General features: G+C 41.1%; 1 long non-coding RNA gene across 1 annotated transcript in view; it reads left to right on the forward strand.

The window, feature by feature from the left end:
- Positions 1-24,702, forward strand: part of LOC135312523 (uncharacterized) — a 260,498-nt gene that overhangs the window by 211,346 nt on the left and 24,450 nt on the right. The window contains exons 15-17 of the long non-coding RNA XR_010372091.1: positions 21,204-21,351; positions 22,227-22,395; positions 22,665-22,927. This is a non-coding gene — a long non-coding RNA (uncharacterized LOC135312523). The remainder of the gene's footprint in view (positions 1-21,203; positions 21,352-22,226; positions 22,396-22,664; positions 22,928-24,702) is intronic.

The following is a 24,702-nucleotide window of genomic DNA, read 5'->3' on the forward strand; positions in this document are numbered from 1 at the left end:
TTGCATAACTAAATTCTCATCAGTTTTGCATGTGAACCCTGAAGTGAGTACACCTGTACTAGCTCAAGACCCGTAAACTGACTAATTGCACCAGGTCCACTTAGCTTGGGTGGATTCTGCGCTGAGCTCTTCCACTTCCAGGATATGGTGTCTCTTGTCTGCATGACACTGTGTCATCTTAGAGATAGATGTATATGGGATATATCAGAAAACAATTACCACTCCTCCAGAAGTGGTCACAGAGTGGAGCACAGAGGTGGTGCTCTCAGGAGGTGAAGTGGGGTCAGCTGAAGATGGACAGTTGAGACTTTCATTCAATTCACAGTTACTTCTGAGACTTGGAAATTCACTTCATGAGGTTGTTTTTAAAACCTTGTTGAACACAGCGTTCAGAATTCTATCTGTATGGGCAGTGGCTTTGATGAAAACTTGAAACTTTCATGTTTAGTTTCCTAAGAAGCAGTTTTCCGATTTTCACTCAGCACTTTTGAGTGAAAATTCCCACGTTTTTAATGAATTTCTGGGCCATTTTTAAGATTAACTTGGAGAAAAGAAAGATAAAATGTAGCTCACAAGTCATTTATTTCTTGATTACAGCCATCTAATATCCTCAGTGTGTATAAATCAGTTCAGTTTAGCAATACCAATTAAACAAAATGTGGCTTTAAAAATCTCACAGTATATTTAAATGAAATAAAATATTTAAATTTTTAAAATGAGCAATCTTACATAATTAATTAGTTTTAAATTTTCCATAATCACTGAAATACAGGGACATACAGAGTCTAGCTAATATGGATATAAAAATGTGTTCATGTGTGCGTGAGTGCTCACACATCTATGTATACGCAACACACAAAAACACACATGCACGTGTGTGTGTGTGTGTATATATAGGCATGCATAAAATCACTAATGAAACTACTGGTGACTACCTCTCCAGGCAAATAAGGCTCATAAATTGACACATTTTGCTTAATCTGTATGTAAAGCATGTTACACATCACTGTTATAATGCAGACATCTTAACTTTAAATGAGACGAAAACAAACATAAAATTAGCACTTTAGGGAACCCCCTGCCACTCAATTTGTGTTGGGTTTAACACCTTCTTATTTTATATATCCTTCTACATAAACAGTTTTATATCAGCCCTTGATATGGTGCCTTCAAAGAATTAAATGTTGAGCTGTTTAAAAGCACTAATTAGCAGCTTTAATACAAAGGGGAGCATAGTTATTAGTAAAATCTTGTAAACCTAGAATACCCTTCGGGCCTAGTCATTTGTGTGTGAAATAACTCAATAAAAATATTATATTGTTAATCACAAAAACCTTCAAGGGAAATGCTAAATCTGGGAAGAAATAGAAACTGTACCTTTCCAAACAAAGGAGGAAAAGTGACCGTCCACATTAAAGCAAAGCCGTAAAATCCCAAGAAGAATATATTCATTGATAAAATGCAGCTTGTTTCTTAGTAAGGGCTTTTGCAATGTGTAGCCTTATGCACATACAACAACAAACATACATTAATGGTGTTTAGTTTGAACACAGCTAGCGACATATTTATTAAATTAGCACTTCATTCCTTTCAATAATGTGCAACAATGGCAAGGCTTTTTCAAAAGGTAGCATTTGGTAGTGGTATGATAATATTTAAATCTATACAGTTATTTTTGTACAATGCAAATTATATACATATATACACACACACGTATAAACGATTGGAGATGTTTATAAAGGCATTGGGTTCAATCTCACCTAGATTTTATTTCTGGAAAACTATATATGTACACTTAATTTTGTTCGGTATATTTAAATTTATGCTTGACAGTGCTGAGTTCTATTTCTTTCAGTACATCACACATGTTTTATATTAATAGTTAATATTTATGATGCAAGTAAATAATTAGATTCTTAAATGTTTAAAAATTACACTAATTCCAACGTTATTAAGGAGGTAGTGTTTCTAATTTATACAATGTGGTATAGCTGAACACTAGAAAACAGAAGAAACATGCATAAGTATGGAGAAAATCTTCTGACTAGCAACTAATTCTTAAAAAATAAAATACTAAGAATCTCAGAATTTACAGATACTAAAAAAGACATAAGACATTGCTTCTATAGTTTGTGTGTGTTTTCCTGAGATATCAGAAAGACTTTCACCTTAAAAAACTAACTTTCTTCTAGTGTTTCAGTGAAAGGTGTTTGAACAGTACTTTTAATTTTAAATTCGGGGGGAAAATTCTGAAGTATGTTTCCTCTCTGAAATTATTATTATTATATAAGTTTTATATGCCATCATGCAAAATCATTATTTTCATCTGGTATCATCGTTCTCCTCACCTTTCCTGGGAAAAAGATTGGGGGAAAAAAAAGCCGGGCATGCATTTTTTAATCAGTGTCATCGTAATGATAATTTGCTGGTTTTAGTGCTAGTTGATTTTTTTTTCTTTTTAAGAAAAAGTAAATAAGGATCATTTCTAATATTTGAGGACAATTTTAAGTAGAAATTTCTCCATAATGGGCAATATCTATCCTTTCCAGCTACGGGCTACTATAAGAAACAGATTTATTCAAAACCCCAGTATATTTGCTGTGAATATATTTTTAATGTATTTCTCTAACATGAAAGAGCTGGCCAGAGCTTAAACATTTTTTTTATGTCATGCTTTGCTTTTTACGGTGTTTTATGTTACAACCTAATTAGTATCTTACAGTGCCCTTACATGTACTTAGGGTGTAGGGTTTCACTCAATACACTGAACGTTTTATTTTGGGGGACCTCCATGACACACTCTAAGCAGTTTTAAGCAGGCTAAGAATATGTTTCCAGTCAATCAAGCCTCTAGAGATAGGTTATCCACCTCTGGCTAATGCACTGCTATAAAACCTTCACCATTTCTGACTGCGCGATACAGTCTGTTATTAAACCCCTAACCATGCACGGCCGCAGGATTCAGAAGGGGGGAGGGAGACAGTTATTTCCAGTACTTCATGAAGCCTACTTTAGCAAATTATATAAAGATTAACTAATAACAGCCTCAGCATTGGATGGCTGGCGAAATTAGGTATGACTTAGACTGGTGCATCATCGGCTGCTCTTTTGAGCCTGCCCTTGCAGAGGAGGTCTTCGCTGGCAGCTTCTTCAATAGATGATGAACCAGGCTTGATGTTTGGTCTGCACCACAACAATAGAGACATGAAGTGAGTGGTGCTTTGAGCCCCTCTGAAAACTGGTTTGGAAAGGCAGTGAGGTCTCCGAGTGTCGGCAGTTCTCCTGCTGAGGATTAAATGCGCCTGCACAAAGCCAGCATATTCCACAAATCAAAAGCAGCATGCAAGGAAAAGGGGCAAGCGATGGCAAGTATAGTCCAGAGCACCGTGATGGATTAGGGAGAGGGCCTTGTGAATGCTCCCTTTTCTGAAGGGGAGATAATCTGTCAATCTCAACAAGGCAATCCTGTCAGAGTATACCATGTTGGGGTTCCCAACATCTTCTTCAGGTTTTCATCTGTCCTGTGGAGGGCACCAGCATTCAATGGCAGTTGCTACTCTGGGCATTTGATGAGAAGCTAAGGACAGATATTTGAACACATTTAGGAAAGGGACTGTCTTCTGCCTTCTCTGCAAAAAGTCTGTATTATGTTCCAGCTTTGGAGAGCTGGGGAGAAGGCAGCCTGTGATGTTTTGGAAAGGCTAAGACCACTCTAATCTTGCAGTAATAAAATGCATGATAAATTGTTCATGTTTAAAACATCTTAAGGTTCAAATGGAGCAAGCTTGGTCCAGTACCATGCAGGTAGAGCACTTTCTGGGGTAGGAGGGCTTCCCAGGAAGAAAACCCAGGATAAATCTAGGTGTAAACAGAGTTTATGTTTAACCATGAAGGGATCACCCTGCTGTCCCTACAAAGACCTTTCATTTCCATCTGGAATGAGTATACGATAACCTAGTCAGACCAGCCTCTCAGTCACCGATCAAAACAGTGACTCTTGACATTTGCCTAATTATCTTTTCTCATCATCAGTCATCTCTTGAAGTCTTTTCTTCATTCAGATGCCAGGTATTTCCGAAATTAATCATGTCATTGAAAGCGGCATCTTTTCATGTAAATGGACTTTATTATCTGGATCGAAAAGCTCCCCCCTCCTCCTTTCAGCTGCAAAAGCCCATTTGTAGGGAAAGTGTCTGAAATCTGACATACTGCCTTCTCAAGAAAGATTCGTAGTGGTGACCTCCCAGCAAGAGCTAAGCATCCGTCACCAGGAGTGCGTGTGTGTGCTGCTTGCACCCTTGGGCTGGATGCATGCTAATTTGCCCCATTGTTTCGGGGTGAGTGACTTTCCAGCACTTCCAAACAAAGCCTTTTTGCATAAGCTTCTGTGTGTACAATTATTTTATGTTCACATCATTCCATCATCCTATCTCTATCCCTGATATAAGAGGGGATGGAAATGTCTTTGTTTGCTAGTTATACTGGGGATTACAGGCTGGATTTAGGATGTTAGCAAGGACACTCCTCTTTCATTAAATCCCATTTGTCACATGCTTGGGACCATAGGATTGATCAGCCCATTGCTCATCCTAGCTATAACTTTCAAAGGGGCGCTATCTTCAAACCATGTTGATTCAACAAGAAACCAATCTGCAGTACTTGACTGTGCGTGCAAAGTGTTGCAGGGATAGATGAAGAAGTAAAAATGAGAGGCATACTCTCGGTAATGTTACCAAAGCCTTGGTAGGAGAACGCATTCATTTTGCTCATTAGACTCCTACTTTAATGAATTCTATGATGAGCACAACTGAGAGTAGGTCAGCACTGATAATGCCATTCTGCATTTTGGAGAGTTCACTTTTTAAGTTTGTGGTGGTGCATTTACAAACTCCTTTCAAAAACACCCTGTCATTTTATACCCACTGAGCTTCCCTTTGGGACCATCTGAGAACAACAGTATTAACTGCTGGCAAGCTCTGTGCTTAAATTTAAGAAGTGAAACTTGGGCATCATCTGACTAAAAGGGAGAAGTGGAACAAGTCACTGGCCTTCTGTGCTTACACTGTAAAGTACTGAAAAATTAAGGTAATTGTTTTTAGCATCATCAAAACAGGCTTAATCTGAAAGAAGCAACAAGTATACTAGAAAGTTTTCAGCATCATGCGTATGTTGTGTGAGTCGTGTTCTGTATTCCCTGATAACAGTTTAAGAGCATGAACAGACTGAATGTGGGTTTTTTAATAACAGGCACACTGTTACACGTTGGTGAAGGTAGCTATGAATGTTTAGACATAATGCATAGATTATAAATTGTTGGATGCTAAAGGCAGAAAGAAGCAATGCCATTACCTAGTTTGCCTTTCTGCCTAGTAAAGGCCACAGGATTCCTTAAAGGTTTTATATGATGCTATATCTTTCAACAGACCTTCCAAATCTGACATTAAAATACCATGATGGCAAAGCCATCACAATATTCAGTAAACTCCCACTGCTAAGCACGCTCACAGTAAAAAATTCCCCTTAATTTCTGGAGTGAATTAATCTAGCTTTGACCTCCAGATATTAGATCTTGTTTTACGTAAGTCTTTGTTAAACTGAAGAGCTCTCCATCAAATTTCTGTTTCCTGTGAAGGTTCTTGTATATTGTGGGCAAGTCACTCCTTAACCTTTTCTCTATTAAGCTAAACAGTCTGAGCTTCTTGAGCCTCTCACAATTGTTTTCTAATCCTCCCAGTGTTTTCTAGTCCTTTAGCCATTCTCTTGGCTCTTCTCTCTAATTTATCAACAACCTTTTGAAACATAGGCATCAGAACAGGATTCACTGTTCCATTAGTGGTCGCAACAGTGCCACAGACAAAGATAATATTACCTCGGGCTTCTAGGCTATATCCTTCTGTTTACATATCCTAAGGACTGAAGTTACCCTCACAGCTACAGAGCTAATGTGTAGCTGAGCATCCACCACCCTGCCACGTTCTTTCTGGAGCCATCTTCTTCCAGGAGAGAATCCTCCCCTTTTGTAAGTGTTCCCAACAACCTGTTTAGCCAAAGATATCTTTTTACACTTCCCCTGGCTTATTGTTTCCTTTGTGCATCAATGACCTGCCATCACTATTTACAGCTTTGCAGTCTGTGTCAGCAGTGACTTTGTGTTTTCTAATAAGTGTTGAAAACATTAAACGGCATCCATCCATCTAAGAAATAACACTCTTCCCAAATCCTCGATAAAGATTCCCCGTATAGAGTGAAAGATTACCAGCTACCCTTCCCCTCTTTCCTTGCTAAGAAAGTCGTGCACTATAAACCACAGAGAAGACATACTACCCTTAACTCTGCCCAACGCTTCACAGCTGTCATGCCCACTTCAGTGGAGGATTTTTCATCCTGGTTTTTCTTTCTACACCGTCCTGAGAAAGCATATATACCTGGGCTCAGAGAATAGATAACCGGGAAACTCTTCTTTGCCTGATAAAATGATGTGTGCTAATGCTGAGATACATTTCACCAGGTGAAGGCTATTTATAGGAAAAGAAACATTTGTTTCTTCACATTTAGATTTGTTGTTTTGTATACTGTTGTGGCAGCAATCTGAGATGGACAGGTTGAGCAGCATTTATTAATTAGTGTTAATTATTATTGTCATTATTGCTGTGGTACTACTTTGGTACTAAAGTGATGGGCAGAACCCATTTGTATGAGTGATGGTATAGGCTTGTCCTAAGGAATTGTAGGAGGGTTTTTTTCAAAAAGTAAAAATAATAAAAAACCCTCACCAGTTTTAAATTATTTATCGCTGTGAATGCATTTAAATGGATTTCCCTGTAGTAGCCATAACATTTATTTTTCTGAATAGTTTTCAGTAGTTCTGGGAACTGTTTTTCACAGAAATGTCTAATTATTATCACTAGCAATTAAATTTATTTATTATGTTTTGCTGTTGCTGAAGGAGCTTCTCATGCCATTGACTTGCTCTCTTGTACACTCTCACCAAAGATGAATGGAGGTATAATTAAATTGCGAAATAAAATTGTCAATGTTGACATTGTTTCTCTTTCATAGGGCAATTTGTAACCATCTATGCTTTTTTCCTGGTTTGAAATTATTTCATTTGTTTCTATTTTGTAGTTCTTGAACATGCACGTTTTTTGCCTTGGTCTCTGCTACCCCCTTTTTTTTCATTCCTTCCCATCCACGAAATGTCATGTGTATTCTGATAACTTTTTAAGAAAGCTTGCAGAGCATCAGCTACTGACTTGGTCTTAACCTCTTTAGCCAGAATTTTTTCCTCCCATGTGGCAATTTGGAAAAATTGGTGCAGTGGAAAAGAGAAAGAAAAATGAAAAAGTGGAAAAGAATTCTCCACCCCAAAGAAAACATTAAACTTCATCCCTTTCCATAGCAAGATATAAAGAGATTTTTAAAAAAAAAATTAAGGGAGAGAAAGGAGATTTTAAAATTTTCAGTGCTGATGGGAAAAAATGAGTTTTGAACAACCAGAAGCATCTTTACAGAAAGGTGGGGTTCTGAGATGTAGTCAAAGCAAGAGCACAGTGGTTTTGGAGGAAAAAGAAAAGCTTTAAATGGCAATTCTTTTTTTTCCTAACACTTGCTTTCTGCCCTTCTTTCCTAGAGCATTAGGACATACAAGGGGTTAAAGGTCCAGGAAGAGAGCTAGGGAAGAAAAATCCCTCTGTTAATTGATCTGCCTGTCTGGTGACGAGGGCCAGCTGAAGCTTGTCAGAAACTGTATGAGCTGAATCAAGCTTGGGGCCCTAAGTAAAATACAGACACCTGGAGCGAGGAGGGGCTGGCTTGCTCTATGTGCAGCTATTTAGTTGTTCTTCTAATGTAGGCAGGGAAAGGAAAGGGTCAAGCAGTGCTGAGCCTGGGCTTGAGGGATGTCGAATAGTTTTTCCACTGAAAAGAAACGAGGGTAAAGCCTGTTAATGGCACCTAATGCTATTATTGTGTGAGTCTGTGTGTACTCGTGGGCTTGCTGGTATATGTTGGAGGCACATTTTGGCAATTGAGGAGGCATTGTTGTTTCATGGTCCTACCCATAGGCACGTTGCTGGGCAAGAAGCAGTGGAAATCTTAGTGAAATCTGCACAACTTGATTTTGATTCACGCTGTTCAGGGCAACGTGCTCAGAGGGGATCCTTTACCTCCTGCCCTTCTCCCCTCGCAGAAGGATGAAGTGACCTAAAGTACATCCTAAAAACCATTTTTCTTTCTCCTTACTCTTCGGCTCTGCCTCCAGACCCCTCCACTGATGCAGTCTAGCTATGATTCTACAATCTGGCATGCCACTTTGTTTGACCCTGATGACATAAGTTGATGCATGTACTTTTGAACCTTCCCAGGAATGAGTAATATCCCTGCAATAAAATGAAATCCTAGCATTTTTAACCCACCAAGCCCCTGTGATTGTTGGGGCCAGACATGTCAAATGGTGGTTCAGCCGATGGACACCTGAAATGGAAGTGGATAGGTTTCAGCCACAAAACAAACAAGCCATTGAGAGCTGGCACTCTTCCACTTTTCTTGTGATACCTGTGATGAGTACATATGAAACACTGAAAGCTTTTTTCATGGGTAGTGGGAAGAGGGAGAAAGGACTAAAGAAGGTGCACAAGAATAGAGAAATTTGCAGCTTCAGATTTTCAAGGTAGCAAGTAGCCTAGGAAAGCTCAGAGGCTGAGGGAGGCTCACTGGCTCTAAAGCTGTCAGCGGTCAGGGTTGGTTTGATTCTCAGGGGTTAGGTATAACTTGAAATAGGTCTTTCTCTCCCTTTTGTCCTGAGTTCCCAAAATACTACACTTTAATTAAAGATGGGCCTCAAGGTTACGCCAAGTTCAAACTTCCGCCAAATATAGTAAGGACAAACCCAGAACTTTATTTGGGGATTTCTATGCTTCTTGAAGACTTCCATACACCGGGCTGAGCCCAGGCCCTATAAATGAGGACTGAGACATAAATGAAATGCATCATCATTATTAATGTTAGATCTTAAGCCTTAGCAATGCTACCCCAGCAGCTTTCCCATTTGGTGCCCAGACATGCCAAGAGCAGACCAGAAGTGTGACATCAGCAGAGCCCTCTTCTCCAAGAGAAGCTGCCAAGCTTCTCCATAAAGTCCTTGAACCTTGACAAGGCACTGTGGAAGACTGAAGTCACCTGTGCTGAAGGACGTCTGTCCTGCTTAAATCAGGGTGCAGGAGTTAGTGTTTGGCTGAATTAGTGTGGTGACTCTGCATGACTGAAATAGAAACTTCCAGTATTTACTTGTGTCTGTTATTTGTTGGATGCTATGAGACCTTTTCCTCTGGACTTCTAGTACTATGACACATCTATCAGTGGAGCAGTAGGTTTGCTTAACCATGATAAATTTGCATATTTATATCTAAATATTGCACTGAACGCAGCAGGAACAAATAAATGTGTATTGGAAGGTTAGGTCTCTGTTTGATTAGGTCATTGTCTTAACATAAAAAAAGTCAGGTTCACTTTTTTCATTCACTTAAAACAATAAGACTACCTTGAATCTTTCACATTTCAATTTTGCTTTGTTTCTTCAAGAGAGGCACTGAGGAGAACTGATTGCAGTTATTCTTGACATTTTAAATGGCCATGCTTTTCCTCTTGGATATGGTACCCAGATGTATAGTTAGAAAGTCAAAGTGGCTCGGCTAAAGATAAGGATGCTGTGAACTTTGGTTTTACAACTTCTGCCTTGGCCTCCCAGCCCAGCTCATTTAGTAGGAATGAGCTTGCCCCGCTCACAGAAATTCAGCTGGGGAGTGGGAGGAAAAAGGGAGAGAAAAATAATAGTACTCTACAGACCTCCACTCCAAATGTACGCAGAAAGCTGCTTGACCAGTGTGTTGAGAGCAATCCTGGGGAGCTGCCTGTGGCAGGGAAGCTGGGTTCAGGCTGGGCAGTGGTATGGGCAGGATCTGGGGTTGCCTGGTTTGAGAAATGCAGGAGAGGGAAAGATAATAAAAGGAAAGTGTGGTGAACAGATTGCTTGAGCAGAATATTTTAGCTCAATAAAAAAAAAAAAAAATCCACTGGCATCCCCCTCCCCTAAGCCTACAGTCCCCTGTATGAGGCTGATGAAATTTATACAAGAGAGAGAGACATAACGAAAGAAATTGTTTATTTGTTTGTTTGCCTTTATAAAACCCATTTGGGAGGAACATCAATGAATATACCATACATCAGTTATCTGCCTTATACCAGTTACCCTGATGCTGGAGACATCCTTTGTTAGAAATTAATGTATGTAATAAAGTTTTACATTTTTCATATGTTTTGAAGTATGTGGGCCATAATTCTTTTGACTGCATAATTACTTTTTGTACACAAGAAAAATGAGGTGCTTAGTCCTAAGTAAATAACCTCAAAACAAACCAAGAAAAACAGTTGCATCTTTTTTATCTTCTGGGCCTTGCACAATAAATATTTTGTTAGAAACTTTAAAAAAAAAAGTTATATATATCCTCAATATAATTTCACTTTAAAAAACCCCAAGCCCCTCTAGGATCACTTTGAAGAATATGCTGAAGTTAGTGAGGAAAATAAATGTATTATTTTGTGACACTTTTAGGTACAGACGAAAATAATAGTTTCTGGAAGCATTTGCCTGGTTAATAATTTTAGCTGAGTGTTTCCCTCTCTCTGCTTCTGGAAGCTCTTCAAAACGCTCTAGTAAATGAATTTCACTAGACCCAAGATCACGTAGTGCTCTCGCTTTTCTGCCACAATTCCCTTTAACTGAGCCTGAAGCCATGACTGAAGAGCGGGAGTGATGCGCAGCTATGTGAGAAGGGCAGTCCAGTTGGACCAGTTGGCAACAGAGAAACTCACTGCAAATCAAACTGGCTTTATTTTGATGGCTAATGGCAGGCATTGGAAAATGGTGAGATAACCTCTCAAGTCAGGAGGCTGGCTTATATATCATGCTAGTATGAGAGAAGGGTTTGTGTTGTGGTTTCTTCCATAATTCAGGACTCTTGTTTGCTGGTGTGGTTTTCTGAGCTTTCTGGATGATGTTAGTTTGGGTTTGTGAGGCACGCTCTATTTTTTTTTTTCTCCTGAGGACCAGAAGCAGGGATGGCGGCAGCAGCAGCTTAAGCTCCCCAACCGGTAGACAGCTATATTTAGGGGGTGTAAGTAGTTGCTCTAGCCATGGACCACTGACAGTGGCTCAGTCCCTCAAGGAAAGGAGCCCTGGAAAAGGTCACAGCCGATTTACCTCTTCTAATCCTAAAGCACTGAACTAATGTCAACTCAGGGTCACATAAATATAGAGGTAGGGAAAGGGGAGGGAGGAATGCTTTAGGAAAAAAACCAAGATATGCTTTTTTAAACTAAACTGAAATAAGCTACTCTTTACAGAAATCAGGGAGTCACACCAAGTTTGGCACTGGCTTAAATAAATCAATTAAAGAACTGATTTAAGTTAAACCAATATGCTAGCAAGGCCTTAGGTTTTCATCTTCCAAAGACTTATGTGCATGCTTGGCTGAACAGTGGGAGTGATTATCTGTGTAATTCATGGTAGGAATACAGCCTTATTGTTTAAGGATTCAGCTTTATAATATATACTGTATTTGCAGATCGTTGCCGCTGTACAGGTTTTCTGTGGATTTGGAGCAACTTGCTCTGGGCAAAATATATTTCCAGCTCCTCCACCCACCCCATATGCTTTCACAGTCAGGAATCCCCATGAATTGTGCTGGTAGTGCTGGTGAGGATCACGCCGCCTCTGTAGACCCAGGCCATTTTTTATAAATATGTAAATAAAATTTACCTCCTTTTGCTGACCCCTCGAAGGGCCATTTTTGGCCTGCAGCAAATATTTATGTGTGAGCTGTAAACCCCTGAAACTGAGGGGTTATAGTGGAAATGCTGACAGAGTATTAAGAGACCTTTAACCCTTAGTTTAGCTGGCCTTGCTATAATTACAGGTCTGTCTGTTATTTTCAATAGCACTCGTCATGACCTTGCCTCTATTTTTTAATTATAGTAGAACTTGTGAAGGGAATTATTACTAAGTTGGGGGTTCCCCCTTTCTCTAAATTCAATCTTTATTAAACATGTAAACTGCTGAAGAGGCAGGATTGGGCTAATAGCCTTTTCCTTCCCTTCCCCTCCCTCCTTTCTGGACTGTGGTTCAACATGTGCCTAAGCCCCGAGTAAAATGAATGCTGTGATTTGAGCCTCCCAAGTCCCCCGTGAGCACTGAAACTGGCTGTACAATAAGCATCAAAGGTTAATGAACAAGGGAAAAAAGCTGACATTTTATTTGGTAGTGGTTCTGGTGGTTGAAATCTGAATGGAAAAGATGAGTTCCAGGAGGAGGTCGCCTTTTCTCCTTCCCTCCTGTTTTTTTCTCAAAACGTCTGCATCTGGAGGAGGCAGGTCCTATTGGATCCAGAAATGCCTCTTTAAAAATGTTTGTGATCGCAAACAACTAGGCTGTAGCTTTCAGTTTAAGGAGAGCAGCTGGAATACATTTTTCAAGCAGCGCTGTCAGTCTCTGCGCTCTCTCTTTGTGCTTTCCCCTACTTTGGGGAGGGAGGGAGCTTGCTGGGGCGATAATATCCGGCTCCTTTTGCTGCTGAACCATAGCAGTTCAGCAAGCTGCTGGCGCTCGAGGTGGAAAAATGCCCCATTCTCATCAGCTGTGTGTGATGTCCTGTTGGGTTTTCCTAGCTGGCCCCTGCGGAGGCTCCTTCACCCTGGCTGCCTGAGCTTAATGACGCTGAAGTCACCCGTGGAGTCTGCAGCATGCAGGGAATCCCCCAGGTATAGGGTTATTTTACAGCTCGATGTATGATTGCTAAAGGGGTGATAGAGGGATGTATGCTTCCCCAGCTGGTGAGCATCTCCCTGCAGCCTGACAGTGGCCTGGTTACCTCCATCTACTGATGGAGGAGACAGCAGCAAACATCTGCAATATCACCACGGGGCACTCCTGTGACAGACAAGTCAGTGATCTAAAAGCAGTGAGGGGCCACACATAGCCTGGAGAAAGGGGGATCCTCCATCCTTAAGTTATAGGTTGGGAGAGAGTCTTTTGGGATGAGCACTGACTTTTCCTATATAGGACATACATAAACTCTGGATTTTGCATACGCAATCTCCCTGGTGCTGAGGAGAGGCAAACAGAGAGAAAAGTCCTGGTGTAGAAGAACACAGAGGCTCCTTGCATTGCAGCACTGGAATGTTAAGAAGAGGATGGCAAGAGAGGTGCTTTGAGGCAGGAATTTTCCTGGGATCCTCTGGCTTCCAGCTCAGATCCTCAAAATGAGCCCCAGGAATGGTACTGGTTTTGTGTTGGCCCACATCCCCCTGAGGAAGGGGGACCTTGGCTATTCCTTCAGTATCTATCCATCAGATCCACAGATTGAACCTTTGGAGCAGTTTAGGTATTTTTTGTTGTAATGGGAGTGATGGATTGGCCTTCAGTGGCTGAATGACCTTTCTGTTCCAGTCTAGACAGCTGCAGAGGGTTTGAGAAGCATGACTGGATCAGGCCCTTAGGAAATGCTTTCACTAAAGCACTTTATGTATATTTGGAGAGCTCATGAATTACTGGGCTTTGCAGTTAACTTTACCCTTAAAATATAGTAGATTATATTCATTTTAATATTTACCCAGGTAGGATGCAAAGCATGTGGCCATGAGGCATAGCATGGCGTTGAGCGATGGCTTGTCTGCATTGTTTATAGATGAGTAATTAGAGTTGCTGTGCCGAGGCTGTGGGATGGGGACCAAACTGGCTGGATATTTATTTACCTGACTCAATGAATGGAACTAAGTTGGAAGTGTAACTTATAGGTGTTATTCTTTCTCTCCCCCCTCCACCTCCCTGCCCCAAAAATGTGATTTCAGAGTATCCATAGCTTCTTTACACTGTATCTTGACACTACTTATTTTGAACACCATCTTCCTTTACTGAGGTTCAGGGGAAATGAATTAGCACAAGACAGCGCAGGTAATTAATATTGTGTGGGCGAGAGAGGGAGAAGACTTTTTAAATGGCTTGCACTACATTTATAAATCTGTCCTACAGTGTTCACTGCTTGTAGTTATGGCTAAGGATGCTCTGCTGCCCCTCATCTACTGCCTCATACCATTGACTGCATTCTCCCATTTGTAGATGCCACTGTAGAGTATTTTATGTGCTGTAAATAGTTTTAGAGCTTAAATATTGTACTTACGCTTAAATATTTCTGATACATAGCTATTAATAAAAGAACCAGATGCATGTTGATCAAAGGTGTGAGCTTTTGTCTGGGAAAGCTGAACATTTTGAAAGACAGAATTTTCAGTAGAGTCATCTGGGTAGGCTGAACCAGTCTTAGAAGTGCTTTCCTCAGAATAAGCAAGACTGAAAGTAAGGCATTATTCTAAGAAAAAAAACAACAGGGTTTTTTTCTGTAGACATTTAGATTTTAAATTACTGAAATATGTATACAGAATATGAGAAAGTAGACCCTTTGCTCCAAAATGAAAATAACATTTCTATTCCCAAATTGATTATGAGAGTGGGTTTCCACTTTTCCACCTGCTTCAATTAAATCAATAGCTAGTCTGTACACAATCATTTTAGCTTAAAAGGTGGAAAGCATTTTAAGGGAAGTGTGGCATAGAAAGCTGAAGCCACTTACACAAGCTGGCACATAAGCAAAAGACTGAACTGGGGCCAGAGTCTCATTAAACATCAAGTTGTTTTGGTTTATGTTCCTCTATATACCTAGCTCTGCTTGTGAAGAACTGAAGTGGTGATTAGCAGGTTGCTATTTTCATGTATCTGTCCAAAACACATGGGCTTGTGTGCTGTAAATTATTTATCTCCTTGCTCTCTAGGAATCTTGATAGTTGCATAGGTGGACTCCGTTGCTATATACTATGAATATTCCCCATATATCTTTATTTTTAAAAGGTATATTTGCTTTATTTTAAGGATCTTCACAAAGCTGGAGAACCGAGCAGGGGAATGTGTGGGCTGGCCTGGAGAAGTGCTTTCTGCATGTCCCTTAGGTAGCTGCCCTGCAGTGGGGTGACCAGGGGATGACTTAGCCAAGTCACTTGCTTTCCACGTCCTACTGCTTTTTTCATTTAAGTGATTCTCTGCCCTGTCCACTTTCCATAACGTACCAGGACTGGCATGGATAGCTTTTGACTGTCATGTATATGTGGACAGAAACAATACTGGGCCGGATTCTCCAACCTACTGTCTCTTTGTAAGTCTACCAAAACCTGAACCAAGACCAGTTGTACTGGCATGTGGGGTTTGCCTTTCCTTCCTTCTTTTCTGCAGTATCTGTAGTTACTGAATGTGGCACTTATTGTTGTTGAAGGCAGCTTTTTTTTTTTTTTAATAAAACAGAAGCACTTATTTCCTTTCTGGAGGCAGTTATTTGCTCTTCTGTAATAATTTGTATAATCCCTAAATGCCAAAGGGGTATTCTTCTTTCTAACTCTGGCTAAAATAAAATAAAATATAACAGAGGAAACCACTGGCTGTATGTTAGGGTGGGTCAGGAAAGGGACAAGTTGATTTATGTTTCCAAATGACCCAATGCCATGAAGCATTTAAAGGCACACTCGTTTGCAAGCATGTGAGGAGTCCCCGGTTGCCACCGCCATGCACGACAGAGCAGCAGCCCCCATGCTGGCCCCGGGAGGAGGGTACCAGCCGCTGCCCACACTGTGCTGTACAGAGAGATGCAGTTGCTCCTGCCTCTGCCCAATGCAAGAGCCAAGAATCAGGGAAACTCCTGCTCTCAAGTCATATAGGTGCTTCCTGAAATCCTACATGATCTACCGAAGTGCCGAAGTAAATGAACAAATCACATTTTTAATGTTTTGCTCATTTCGTTTGATAGATTGCCAAGTGAGAAATTTCAAGGGGCCTACAAGTCACTCAGGTGAAAGAGCAACTTTCTGTTGTATTTTTCATGTGAGTAAAATGCTGATCTATAAAGGATTAGGAGCCTTTATTCAGAGTTTGAACTTTAACATTCCTCAAGCCTTGCATTTTTAATCTTCAAAAGAAAGTAGTCATTTCATGGCGAGTTATGAAACGTGAATTATTTATTCTGCCAGTAAATATGTAATTAGGCATATTTTGAAAATCTGTAATTAATCCCTCACCCCTTAAACCCATAAGAAATGCTAATATGCCTCTGAGGTAAGGCAGGTTTCTATAAAGGCCATTATGTAAGCTGTTCTGATCTGTTGTGTAATTATGTTTGCTGTCTGTAGTAGAAAAAAATCCTAGTGAGAATTTGTTATGGAGGAGAGGGAAGCAAGGGAAGAAAAAGCTTCGCTCCACACTGAGCAGGAGGCAATTATTAAACAGCAACATATCCAAAGCTTTTCATTTGTTTGGGTTGGGTTTCAAAGGGTGCAGTGCATGTATCAGGCAAGAAAATCAGAGCTTGTTATTTTATTCCTACTTGATGTAGCAAACTATCAGACCTGCCTTAATAACCCCACAGCCAAGGAGCTATTTTGGCCTGGCTCATACACCCACTGCTTAGCACAACTGTTGTTCCCCCCTTATCCTCCTGCTCCAGTGGCTCACTTGGTGGATTTTTCCTGATAAAACAGGGAAATCTTGAATCCGAGCAGTACCTTTTGAACCATTTCATGTTCACTCTTTCATCCTGCATCCTTATAACAAAGTATGAAGAAATATGACCAAAAAGAAATGTATTTTTATATAAATATATGTGGTACAAGAAGACTTTCCAGCTTGTTTGTGGGGCATGGAAATCTGTTGAGAAGAAAAATATAATTGATCTGACTAATTTTACCATTGTGAAAAGCCCAAGAGCAGATTGTTAAGCTTAGACGTGGTTTTAGTGTGGAACAACTAGACATATTTTAAGATCCTTTCACTAACAGCAACTGCCAAAGCTCTGTCACTTCACTGTAAGAGTCTCTTGTTGTCATTTTAACTTCATTAAGAGGACAAGTGTACCTTACCACTTGAGCCGATGAAAGCAAGGAGAGAATTGAAGGTCATTGAATGCTGTTTTGGTCAAATTTGGGTACTTTGGATGGGACTTATGGGGCTCCATTAGGGGCCAGCAACATTGTAAACAACAGAAAATATAAATTGGCTCAAAAAACAAGCAGACCATGCAGATATGTTCATCTGTGATTAGTAAATATGGCCACCTGACTATAACCTCAGAAGCAGTTGGTCACTGTTTTCCAAAACAGAATACCAGGGGAAATATTTTTTTTGTAAGATGTGCCCTGTTTCCTATACTCAACCATTGTCAGAGTAATAATTATTGAGCTTAGTTCATTATTTCCTCAGCTCCCACCAGTGGAAACAGGTGGGAACCATATCTCCTTTTTCTCCATGCAGCTTTTTACCTTTGTCCCAAGGCAAGGACCTTGGGTCAAACCTGTGGCCTCAAAATTATCTGGCCTTGGAAGCCCTCTGAAAGAGACACCTTTAAATGTATGCCGAGCTTGCCCACCACACTTGGGAGCAGGCAGCATATGCTAACTCAATACTTCATGAAGAAAGGCTTGCTCCCAGAAGTCAACCAAAAGGTTGGGCGTCAATCAAGCAGACATACAGCCTGTTCTCTTCTGAAATGTAGGCAGCTTCAGGTTAGAAAAGTTGTAGCTCCTAAAACTCTGCAGTAAGAAGAAGGTGCTTGTAGAAGGCAAAAAATACCCATCAGGCTGCTCCTCAGCAGGAACATATCCCTGAGTCACTGACATCTGCAGAGTGGTTACAGCCCTGTTGAAGTGAACATGGCGGTTTTTTCAGTGTGATTTACTCTAAAGCAATCAGAAATACAGCTTCTTGTAAAAGTTGTTAACCTGCTGGTGAATTTGTCATGAATATTTTGATGGTTTTTGTCTTTATTAAAGGAGATTAAAGGAGATGTGATTATTGGAAATGTGAGGTGATGTGAGGATCTCGGCTTTTGTCTGAATCAGGTAAGCATACCAACAGAGGGGATGCTGCTTCACTGGGGAGAAAGTCAATGAAAATATAACTTGCTCCATTATGATTTATTGTTCCAAAAGCCTTTAATGCCTAGGCACCCTCTTAGGAGAAAGACAGACATTTCCAGGGAGTCATTTATGCCACCTTAAATAGATGCGTTGGCTTTTCCAAACCCGTTAACCCACACCAGATGGACAAGACATCTAATTTTCTGCTGCATGAATAGTTGAGTGAGGTGAGTAGAAGCCAAACTCAGGCTCTCAGAGAACGTAGCCCACATGGCAATTACAAAGATCTTCATATGCATCGCTGGAATTTTATTATTTTTAAGCCCAGATGATAATTTCTGGGGTCCTAAATGATGAGTATTCAGCGCTGGTGCTTGCAAAGCTGTGTCAGCTTATTTTTCTTTCAATGACACATACTTCAAAAATAGTCTTGTTTGTATTTTAAGGGACAGTAAAAAGGGAATATAAATTCCCATAATGTGAGCTTTTCAATGAGGTTTCATTTCAGTTTTCAGTTCATTTTGTAAAGTGAATTTAAAATAGAAATGCCACCAGTGGACATTATAGCCAAAAGTATTCTGGTTTCACTGAAGAGGAGGTAAACCTCTCCTCAGACTGGTGCAGAGAAGTGTCTGTGTCAACAAAACGATCCTCAGAAATGTGAAGGGCTGCTGCAAAGAGGAAAGGAATAATCAGTTCTCCACACCTCTTGCAGATAGGGCAAGAAGCAATGGGCTTAAATTGCAGTCAGAAGGATTCAGGTTAAAACCTTCTTGTGATAAGGACAGTGATGCACTGCAAGACACTGCCTGGGGAGGTGGCAGCGTCTCCAGCACTGAAGGCCTTAAAAACCCCAAGATAAGCATCTGTCAGGAATGACACAGGTGCCATGGGCCAGGGAAGGGACTGGTGACCTCTGGAAATCTCCCCCAGCCCTTTAAGGAGATGACTCTGGCAAGGAGGTGCTTTGGGGAGGTCTATGACATGAAGCAGCTGGAGAGTTGTACCTGTTGCTGGTTGTCATCTGTGATAGGGACTCCACTTTGTTAGGTCTGGGGAGCAGCAACAGTGGGACTGGAGCTCTGAAGATGTATAAATGACTTTGGAGGAAATAATAAGAACTAGTATCCTTATTTTAGAAAAAAATAATTTAGGCAAATTGGGCAGAATGAGACCCAAGTCTTTCAATGGACCATCTCCGTGTTTTTCTGATGCTGTCAGGCAACCACTGCACATCTTTCTGGTTGGCCACAGATACCCCACAGTGAAAAGTTGGGAGAGGTTAGAGTGCTTTATTTGCACCGTTCAGCGGTACAGGAGATTACCAAAACCTAGAGGAGAGGTAAAAAGGGATGGGCATGGGGGGAAATGCTGCAGAGGGAGAAAGGACGAAGTATGAGGAGCCTTTGGAGGGCAGTAAGTACCCTTGGACACACAAAAAAAGGAGGCTGTGGTAGATGAGAGATGGGACAAGGTGTTCAAGGGAGAGCTGGAAGGAAATGCTCCAGGATTTTGGTTGACCAACCTCCAGATGAATGCCTTAGGTTTGTTTATACCTGACTTATTTCTAATAATGCCCACGTTATAGAGCTTTTGCTAATAACCATAGGGGAATAGTAGGGGTGTAATAAATACGTTTCTGTTTGGCCTCTGCACAGATGCTAGCAGTAGTTTGGTGTTCTCTATCTTTTAAACTCAAGATGGCATGATCCATGGTTTGATATAAAAGTAAAGAATCAATAAAGCAAACAAAACCTGAAAACCTTGAAATGGTACCGTGTGCTTTCAGGCACCACTAAATGGTCCCTCCCCTGGGAGAGAAGCAGATTCTTGGCCCCAGTGTATAAATATGTGTATGTGTGCACCCATTGTTTGTGTGTTGTGCAAGCACCATGCCTGGTGCACCTAACCTGAAGGCAATGTATATGCTTGCCCGCTCTCTTGCAGCTGCGGTCACCACCACAGTCCCACTCTCAGTGATAACCTTCTTCAGAAAACCTTGACTCCCAGGCAAGCCAGGCATTTCCTCCAGCCAAGCAAATCATGTCTGAATTTTGCCTCTTAGCACCATGAGGGCAACTTCACATTTTATCTGCCAGGTGTTTCTTAAGGAAATAGGTGTCTGTGCACCTTATGTGTTACCTGTAACCCTTACTGTCCTCTGCTTCATGCATACAAAGTTATGATTTTACTGCTGACATTAGGTATTTTGCATAATACTGGATATTTAATTAAAATATTCCCTACCCTGTCAGAAGATGCTCTTATATTGTCATTCATTAAACATTTGCTGTATGATAACTACCATGTGCAGTTGCATTCTAGGCTTCTGGTTTTAGTTTCTCATAGTAGAATTGCTCTTGCACTGTAATGACTGCACAGCACAGGATAACGTGCTGCTGCACTTAAATGCTTGCCTTGCCAACTGGTCCTTGTTAGTTGGTTTGAGCAAAAACCGTGGAAGAAATTTGAAGTGAGAAGACATACAAATCTAAAACCAGGATAACGTGCTGTAGCTGCTTTGCTAGCTTATCCGTGGGTCTCCACTTCCTGAGTATGTTTCATATAATTACTACATTACATTTTTAATTATGTTTGTTTTCCTCCTTGCAGTGCCCATTTCTTACATTTCTTCTTCAATGTATATAGTACCCCAGCAACATCCACATTTATAATTACAGAAGATAAAGTTATAATATTCCTGAGGCAAAACTGCATTTTAACAACTGTGCTAATGTGGAAAACAACTTGTGCAGAATAAATATGCCCTACAATTAGTGGTACGCCGACATTTTTCATGGTTACCTTACATATAAATAAACTCAAGCCACTGACATTTTTCCTGAGGGCTTTTATCTCTGCAGCCCCAAAACTGCAGGCAGATTTGTTGTAAGTAACACTATCACCATAATAAGTTTGAAACCCCCTTTTTTTTTTTTTTTAATTCATCTGCTTTTGCATCTGCATAGCTTGGGGCTGGGCCCGCGGGTCTGATATTGTCTGTCTGATGAACCGTTGCTGCGTCCGGGGCTCTCTGAAGCCTATCATTTGGCTGAGGCTAACAGGAGGTGACTGGGCAAAGCCGTTTCACCTGAGGGTGGGCCAGGTCACAGGTCACTTGTAATAGCTTCTCCATGCATCTCCAGACCTGTAAATGAGACCAGAGCCTGACTCACTCCACTACACTTTCTTTGTCTTAGACAGATGCTCTAATCAAACAAATTACCTAGCCCATGATCACAGCCACTGAGCCAGAGATGGTTTTGCAGTCGCTTGTCTGGAGCCCTCCGAGCCCCCCTCAACCAAGGAGCATCGCTTAAAAGAAAGAGCTAATGTTTTCCACTGAAGGTAATAAAAGATGTGTGGTCACTTGGCTAAGCCGGCCTCAGAAAAAATCCCCAGGGACACCACGGGACACATTTTGACACATGCAGTACAGCTTACTTTGGCAAAGGGCATGTATATGAAATAAGGAAGGGGCTGGCTGCTGTCAGCGCGGGTGTACACATGGTAATGCTCCACTGACGCGGCACGTCTTTGTTGAGCCTAGATGCTACGTCAGTAAGAGAGCAGGTGTACCTTACCTCTCTGCAGTATTAAATTCTGCTTGGATTTTAATTTTTTTTTTTTTAAGTAGAAACTGAGATGGGCAAAAAGGGCATGTGGGGGCAAGAATGTGAGCCCAACCATAAATAAATGGGCTCACACAGCACCGATGGAGAAAACCATACAGGCGTGGTTTGTTTATTGTAAAATTCAGCCTTAGGCAGAGGATTTAAAACTGATCAGCCCACTACAAACATATTATATTAGTCTTGTATTTATTTATTTATTGCACAGTCCTTTAGTTTTATTTATTGACTGTCATTCCTTACTATACTGCAGGCAATGCTGTCACTGTATTTTCTTAAAACTTTCATAGTAAATTTGTAAACATTAAAAAAATATCCAGCTATCCCATATTTTTCTCCTGCGTTTTCCACACTTTGGCTTTTGTAGAAGTAATGTTGGTTGTTTACTTGTTCCTGCTCTGAAAAAAAACCCTAGGTGCTTTCTAGTTTCAGATGTTTTGTGTGATTGTAAAAGAGAAAGAAACCAGTTTTGATTCAGAGAATGAGCTACTGCAAACAATCTGTTGCTAATATAGTCTAATTGCTAGTGATATTTTGAGAAAACAATTAAATTGGAAGTGAGGTTACTTTGGTGTTTATTGTCTGTGACAGCTTCTTTTGGGAACAGGCTTGAAGAGCTGCTGAACTGAGGCTGTGACGATGTGCAAATGATACTTATCATCAATGCAGAGCCAGCTGGCAAAGGGGGAAATTACAAAAGCAGGGCAAACGCACCTATTAGATGTGTCAGGATGGACAGCAAGATCTTACATGGTCAGAGGTGGGTCCTTCCATTTACCTGTATTTACCTGTATTTACGCCTTGCAGCATCGCTGTCCTTTTATTGCACTAGGACCATGAGGATGCTTAGGTGCCTGCTGGATATGAGCTAAAAAATCTGCATGAATTTCATTGTTGAGGGAAAGGTACCACATACTGGAAGAAAAACGTTTGAACCATGAGTGTAACAACTCAAGGGAAAAGCCTGGGCAGAATTCCCATGGATTTCCCTGCATCCAGGTTTTCACTGCTGGTTGTCACTGTGATTAGTTCAAGGTGTAAACAGACATGCCCTCTGCAAGCAGCTGTGCTGAAGGAAGAAGTTGCCACCTATGACCAGACCTCCCGCTTGTTCTTTAACACCCTCTGCTGGAAAACGCCGCCTCCTCCTACCCACCAGCAAAGCTGCTCGCCTGGGTCCAGCACCTCCAGACCGTGCTCCAAAAACTTCCTGCTGAGATGAGGCCTTTCCTGTGCAAATCTCCTCCTGATGGGCTGCAGCCGTCAGAAGGAAGCTGAGTGGGAATATAAAGGTTGGTCTGAGGCTACCAAAAATGCTGTGAAAACTTTGTATAAGCCAGTAATATGGCTGGGTCAAGAGTATTTAACTGAATTGGATTGAACTGGTCTAGCTGTCACATACAAGCTACAGCAGAAATAGCATTGAAGGTAGAAGAGGCTGCAGTGGTTAGAGAGACAATAATTTTCAGCCAGGTTGTTGGAAGTATGTGATATGCCACACCTGAACCAGCCCTGGGGGCCACTGTAAGGGAGCAGATGCAGACCTGATGCCAATTATTGAACTTGGTACTACTGGGAGAGGTTGGCTCCAGTCTCAGCCCAGACCATCCTGGCCTTCAGCAAGTGCTGAGCATGTGTTGCTCCTCCTTGGTGTTAAGAAGTCTAAGGGTGGCAGAGAAAACTTTTTAAAACTACAGCTACCCCATCCGTATTCTGGTTGTTGAGTTGCAAAGTTCATATTCACAAGCTTTTCCCTTGTGCCAGAAAGTCTAGAAAATGCCCCTTTATACCTCCTGTGAGAACACTGATGCTCACAGTACCTTCTGGCTCCAGAAGCTGAGGATTTAGGAAAGGTATCAACTGCCATCTAAGTAAGAACAAAATCAGGTGATGAGTTTTGACAGTGAAGAACAGTGTCTGAGAAGCTCTCTCTTTTTTGCCCTCTATGCAGAACTGCTCTCACGAAGACCTTAAACCCCCTCTATACAAGCTGTTTGCCTGTGAGCAGATGGTATTTCATTGTCTTTTGCTACTGATCTTGAATTATCAGCCTTTATAATGAAAGTGCCAATTCAGCCTTGACTGTTCTGCTATAACTCTACCAGGACCACTATAATGCACACGCCATATATACTGAATATTTATTATGGTACTGTGCGTATTATTTATTGTATATGCAACATATTTTGTAGGTGAAAAATGATACCTTATCTAAGTCAATGAACATAACTAGGAAAAATATGGCAGAGTAATCATGTGATTCATAATTGACATCTGCTGTCCAAAGACTTGGACAGAATCTGAATTTTCAGCATACACTGGAAACACTCTTCTCTTTGTGGCCTGGGCATAACCATGCCACCGCTCTCCCTGGCAGCTCCATCAGTCTTCAGTATTTCCATAATTCCCTTGGCGCAGATGAAAGCTGGGCCAGCACATGCTGAAAATATTTCAAGAAGTTGCAAAAAAGTGCCGGTGTTTTTCAGTGTCCAGAAGCAAGACAAGGAAGCGGGTTTTTTTTCTGTCCAAATGCTAATGAAGACCAGCCCATGCGTGTCCTTAGGGTTTTCGCAGGTTCACAGTGGGTCTTTATATGTGCATATGTATTCATGTATATACGAATATATGTGTGCCATTTTGGGGGAAGCATCATCTGGTCTGATTTCAGCACTGTTGATACCCATCACGCAGCCTGGACGTGGCCAGAGCAGCGAGACCTTTGCAGCTTCACCCCACCAGCACTGTTTGGTTCAATTCTATCCTAAACCCCCACTTCATAAATGTGCCTTTTTCTGACACAGCATACACGTTGTTTGCACATGCTTGGAGCAACATATGCTCAAATTGCTGAGAAAAGAGGATTTGGGTGATGGGGTTCATTGCTCTTTATCGCTTTTGCTCCTGCTGGACGTGAGAAGCTCATGGTGCAGTGGGTGAACTGTCTGCACTCAGGTCCTCTTAATAAGTTGTCTCATCAGCCTAATTATTGATCAAATTTCCAGCAGATTTCACATATTAATGGGATACACAGGCATCAGTGAGCAGCTCCCCAGAAGAGAGGAAGGCT

This window comes from Phalacrocorax carbo, chromosome 3 (assembly GCF_963921805.1).
Source record: "Phalacrocorax carbo chromosome 3, bPhaCar2.1, whole genome shotgun sequence".
Taxonomy (NCBI): Eukaryota; Metazoa; Chordata; class Aves; order Suliformes; family Phalacrocoracidae; genus Phalacrocorax; species Phalacrocorax carbo.